This window comes from Diadema antillarum, unplaced genomic scaffold (genome assembly GCF_040938485.1).
Source record: "Diadema antillarum isolate AM-2024a unplaced genomic scaffold, OU_Dant_1.0 scf00000035, whole genome shotgun sequence".
NCBI lineage: Eukaryota > Metazoa > Echinodermata > Echinoidea > Diadematoida > Diadematidae > Diadema > Diadema antillarum.
This window is the reverse complement of record NW_027270924.1, coordinates 4,672,118-4,678,129: the sequence shown is the minus strand read 5'-3', so window position 1 is coordinate 4,678,129 and position 6,012 is coordinate 4,672,118. Positions and strand designations below refer to the sequence as shown.

Here is a 6,012-nt window from a genome sequence, read left to right as displayed (position 1 = left end):
GTTATAAATTTTGAAAGCATTATTATTCCTCATCCCACTCAATGCAAATCTGAAACTCTGTACCCAGTATAACCAACTTATAGGAGTTCATAAAAATCTGAAAAAATCCTCCGGAGGTCTTGCTTGGAATATTAATTGCTTGATGATTTTGAAAACCAAACGTTATCTGTCATTTCAGTGTATAAAGTACTAACAAAGATCGGGAAACTACGCAAGTCACTCTTCGCCTCCATTTAGTTTTCAGTTTTTCTTTGCATGTACGATGAATATTTCAAAGGGATGCATGCAAATCAAGCTACACTTAAGTTGTAGCCGTTCTGTGTTATATATTGTATATATTATCGTGTAGTATATACTTTTGTGAAATAACATTGTGTAAGCAATGAATTTATATTCTTATGTAGGCCTATATCACATACTTGTACTAATGTGTACATGTACAGGAACGCAGAAACCAATACATTAGATTAAATCAAATCAAATCAAATGAAATCAAATCAAATTAAAACTGTTTCAGTATGAGATTTCAAAACTTTCCATGCCTCTTAAATCATAATCTTATTTTCTAAATTAATAAAGGAGAAAAATGTCTGACATCTTTCCGGTGGATTTGTGATGTGAGCTTGTGCACTTTATTTGTTATCGATATCATTTGGTAATTAGGTATATTATGTTCTATTTCACAGTAAACCTCTCAGGGCATAATATATCTAACATTTAAACGAATGGGATGAAATACTCCAACAACAAAGTATAGAGTACGTGAACAGAGAAATACAAGAAATGATTTTTAACGATAGAATTGGAAAAGGTTTTAATTTTGAGTGACAGGTCTAATCTGTTGGAAGAAAAGTCGGGACAATCAAGACCGAGAGAAAGAGAAAGATGTGGATAAAAATAGATACTCTCTCTAAAACTGGGTCAACCCAAGTCACTTTGACCTTTGTAAAAAACAAACTATTCATTGAGAGAACATTTGCTGAAGGTTTATCTGTATTGACTTACTACAGTATCATCGATATCAGAACGGTGTTCAACAATTTCTCCATCCGTACGGGTGTACGTCTTTTATGTACAGTATGTCTGAAAACTTTTCACACTCTTATGGTGATATGCAGACACACACACGTGCACACGTGCACACACAGACAGATTCCGATCTACTAATACACAGCACGACACTCACACAAACAAACACACACACACACTAACACACACACACACACACACACACACACACACAAACAAACAAACACAAAGTCTATGGTCAAATGCATCCAGATTTTTGTATACACTTATTACATCGTCCAGGCCAGATATACAGGCGGAGTCTTCTTTATTCTACTTCTGCCTCAAAACTTTAATTCATTTTCGGCCGTCAAACTTCAAAATCTGAACACTAATAGTATTGGATACCCACATCCTAAGAACTGCAGTTTGCCATTATACACAAAATCCTACGGTTTCAGACTCACACACGTGCACACACACACACACACACACACACACACACATATAGATTAAGCACCTTCATGCATATAAACACACAAGCGTTTCCATCTTTCTTACTTCTGTAACTTTCTCTCTTTCGTATAACTCCCTCAAACCATAGCTCTATTCTTTGATCAAAAAGTCAACTGACAGACGCCTTTTATAGTATCCCTGCCTACACAAATATAAAAATCTCATAATTGGTAAAAGTCGCCAACGTGCTTCCGATTCAAGACTTCTCTTCTTTGCTAGAAATAATATAAAAGTAAAACAACAACTTACAATACACACTTTAAATCATACAACCGGACAAGTGTTAAAATTACGTGATTTTCAGTCTTCAAAAGACGTCTTTACTGCGTGCAATGCGTCAATGACAATCCTACACTACGGCATTACGACTAAATAACGTGCAATCCTTTTATCACTCAGGTCTAAGCTTACCATACTTTTATCTAATGCATTGGATTACGAAGCAAAGAAATGCCTTCTTTTGAAGTCAATAAAATATATATTTTAAAGGTTTCAAGTAATTGTATTCGTGCGAATAACTAAACGTCTTTTCTTCAACTTTCTGTAGCACTGAGAACAAGGTCTGACCAAAACAAAAATAAGCAAGATTAAGGATCCTCACTCACAAACATAACAATTCTATTTTCTTACCTATTTCAGTCCACATGCAGTCTGCATCACATACATATTTCTAATATGAAAGATATTTTGTTTACGTTCATTATCTGGACAACTTCATTGCTTTCAAATTTCACTTTTTTTATGAGAAGGTATTATTTTCCCCCATGCGATATTCAATTCAATTTCAATTCAATAGTTTATTTATTTCCATCATCACAACTTCCATATGTGAAGTTTGAGATTAAGGAACGATATGAAGGAAAGAAAGGTAATTGTCTTTGTTTGATTACAGGTCACGTCTACAAAAAAAAGACAAAAGCAAAGAAATACATCTTAACATTATTTTAAGACACAATGGTCAAATTTGCTGCACAGATTCCACCTCTTTGTACATTGTGGCTACAAGGGTTTGTATTAGGTTTTATGTATTCCATCCGTTGTTAATGTTTAAGTCACAGCGGATCTCGAGTAAAATAAGGATCTAAGACTCTACGAGCTACACTGTCTACTGTCTCATCCGTCACTGAGGGTGATGGTCTTTGTCGAACGAAATGGCAAACATGACTCTAAGACCACGATCCAAGTTTATGCTCTCTATCTATAAGAAAAGTGAAGAGAGAGAGGTAAAAACAATTTGAATGTTGGTACAGAAGACAGACACATTATTGAAAATAGGAAAATACATTTATTTTTCTAGTGTTCAGATGATTATATACAGGTAAGACCTCAGGAGATTATAGGTTGTTATTTTCACTTGTGATTATTATCAGCAAGCCATATAGAATGGTTTCAAAAATTGCACTGAAGTCGAAAGCTCATTTTTTTTCTCCGTTATTCTTTTGAGGGAATCGTTTAACACTTTCAAGGTCATTGTCTCAAAATGGTATTGGTTCCGTACACTATGATAACAATCGATTACGTAGATTGAGTACAGAATGGGAGACGCACTTCTCCATCCACACGGCGAGCCAGTATTAAATAAAACTTTCAAATTACAAAACCTGCGGCCCTTAGCTCTACTTTACTTTTACTTCCCTGTATTTTATGATTTGCAATAGGGGACATTTCAACAAGGCTAAACACCAAAGATCCAAATAAGAATAGACAAAGATGTCAACGATGAATAAAAATGAATAGAAGAAACCAGAAAAGAGCGGGAAATAGAAGGTTGAGACAAAGAGGTAAAAGTGTAACAAGATTTTAAAGCACTTCAAGGGAGTGTAGAAGGCAAGGTAGAAAAAGAGAAAGAAAAGTTAGAAAAAAGTACAGGTAAAATGAGAAGAGAATATAGTAGAAAAGGAAGAGTAAAAAGTCGATAGTATACCTCTTCAGAAGATTATAATTTTCTTTCTTTTCATCACCGCGATCGCATAGGTCATCATCGACATGAAGAACGCCGTTAAAAGCAAGGCGTACGTGGTCGACAACTTCTGAAGAACCCTCGATGAAGACAAGCAATTGGATCTGTATGACCAAACCAACATAATGACCGTAATGTTTTGACAAAGAGCAATTAATGGAATAATCGAAGGTAAACGATCAAGGCTCAGACCCTCATTAAACACACGTCTTGTCATAAACTTTATCTACATCATTTAATGTCATTTTAAGAACATAATCAAAATGTATTCAATATGATGAGAGTGAAACATAATTATGTCAATTCTTTAAACAAATTGAATTAATTTCATTAGAATGCTAAGATATAGATTTGAATAATGGGGAATAGTGATGAAATACATTATCTAACATGCAGGTGAAAGTCCAACATTATACAAAATTGGAGCTATCATCGACGGGTTGTATCATTTCATATTACACATTTTTTATGGTCTTTGCGCTTGCTCTATTAAAGCCCAGAGGCGAATGAAATCATTGCGTCAAAAGTAGATTAACCTCTCTCCAAGCAGTACTCGAGACTGGTGTAGGTCCAACCAATCCCGTTTGTCCCCGAGCACGTGACATTGATGCACTTCTTGTGTGGGCGTGGTCTGAAGAGAGCCGAGGTACTGCTGGACGAGGAGAGAGTGGTGTTGTCGACTCCGATGGTGTATGTGTGAAGGTGTGGGGAGGGCTGGTCCTCGGGACTAATATGACACGTGATAAAGAGAATGACCTGGCTTCCTTCTCCATTGATCTCCTGGGTCTCGATGGAGAGGATGTCACTCGCTGGAGGCGCGTGACCTAAGATTGAAAAAAAAAAAAACAACAACAACATAAAAAACAATCTTTTTTTTTTTTGGAGGGGAGGGGTGGGGTGGGGGTTGGGAGACTGTGTCAGGTACTTACCATTCTTCTCAAATCCTGAATATCGTTGATAAACAATATTAAGACCCCCTACTCAAAATTCGAAGGATCAGAATTTAACAAGTAAACAACTTCAGAAGAATGGTAAATGAAAATGTAAAAGCGTTGGTCCTTCATAATCATCATTATAGTTTGTTACTGGCTTTAAGATCTGAGTAGGATGACTTCTTGAATATTCGTTATCAACACATTCAATATCTTGGACTTTTCCTTATTAGATTCAGTGAGAGGCAAAGAAGAGATTGATTGTTTTTTTGTTTGTTTGTTTGTTTTTTTCTGGGGAAGGGGAATAAGTTTACTAATCTTGCAACGTGAAGATGAGAGTCCTTAACTCCAAGCCTACTGCTAATTAAATTTTTAATAGATTTGCATTCATTTTGAATTAACCAACACACAAAGAAGTGGATGTCCGTCATTGATAATTAAAGAGCCCCCATAAATCATATTGTTCTCTTAGTCATTGTTCTTGCACACACTTTTCTCTTTAGGCAGTTATTCCTAAAGCGTTGCCGCATCGTTTGGTACCACCATACGATTTGATTTATTGATAAATAAACTAATAGGAAAATGGTCTAACATAAGATTATCTCATCTCAAGAGAATACACTCCAGACGAAAACATCTAGGATCAGTCGTAAGTGTTCGAGTGGAACGAGTAGACAAGGCTTAAATATAATAGTGAATTCAAGCGGGTAGATCTATATTTGGTTCAAAATAAAAACCTAACTTTGTAATAATGTGTAATGTTCCTTATTTTATTGCTGTTTTGTTTGTTTGCTTTTGTCAAGAAATCAACGATAGTATTCCTTATGAGAAACATCCCCCTCCAATCCTCGGTAATCACAGGAAGATTTTAAACCAGACACTGTTGAGTTTGGATGACATTGCGCAATCTCGACAAATAAGATTGTAAAATTTTGCGTTGTCTATCAAAAAACAAAACAAGACAAAACACCTAATCAACACTTTAAAATTCATTTAAAAATGAATGTTAACATTAAAACTTCACTATTTTTTAAACAAAAAGAAAAACAAACAAACAAACAAACAAATCCTACTCTACTACGGCAGTATTCACGTGAACAAATTTGCAACTAGAAAAAAAAGGAAAAAAAATAAGTATATGAACTAAAATTGATTTGCATCAAAACGCTGGAGAAAATTGTCTCCGCCAACCTCGCTACGAGTAACCTTCCAGTTCTGCGGGTTTATTTTTTGTTTCTTTGTTTGGTTTATTTGATTGTTTGTTATTTTGCTTGTTCGTGATTTTTTTTTTTCTGTTTTGCTTTCTACATCATATTCCTTTGGTAAATAAAATCGTATCAGAAGAACATTAACCTTTCACCGAGCCGTTACTTGGAATTTCACATTAAAATCTTACGTTTTGTTTTTGTTTTTTTTTTTTTTGCTTGATTGTTTACCTGTTTGTTTTTCTTTCTTTTTTTTTTTTGTTCTTTCGCTTTCTACATCACAGCCTTGTGGTAAATAAAATCAATATATCAAAAGTATATCAACCTTTCTCCGAGCCGAAAGTCGAGCAGTACTCTAGACTGGTGTAGGTCCAACCAATCCCGTTCGTCC

The 6,012-nt window shown here is 35.1% G+C and overlaps 1 long non-coding RNA gene across 1 annotated transcript; it reads right to left on the bottom strand.

Moving 5' to 3' along the window:
* Positions 1 to 1,276: 1,276 nt before the first annotated feature.
* On the bottom strand, positions 1,277 to 4,269 carry LOC139744058 (uncharacterized). The gene is made up of 3 exons (XR_011711804.1): positions 4,021 to 4,269; positions 3,449 to 3,588; positions 1,277 to 2,722 (listed from the first exon to the last, which is right to left on the bottom strand). It is a non-coding gene; the product is annotated as an uncharacterized lncRNA (long non-coding RNA).
* Positions 4,270 to 6,012: the final 1,743 nt, after the last annotated feature.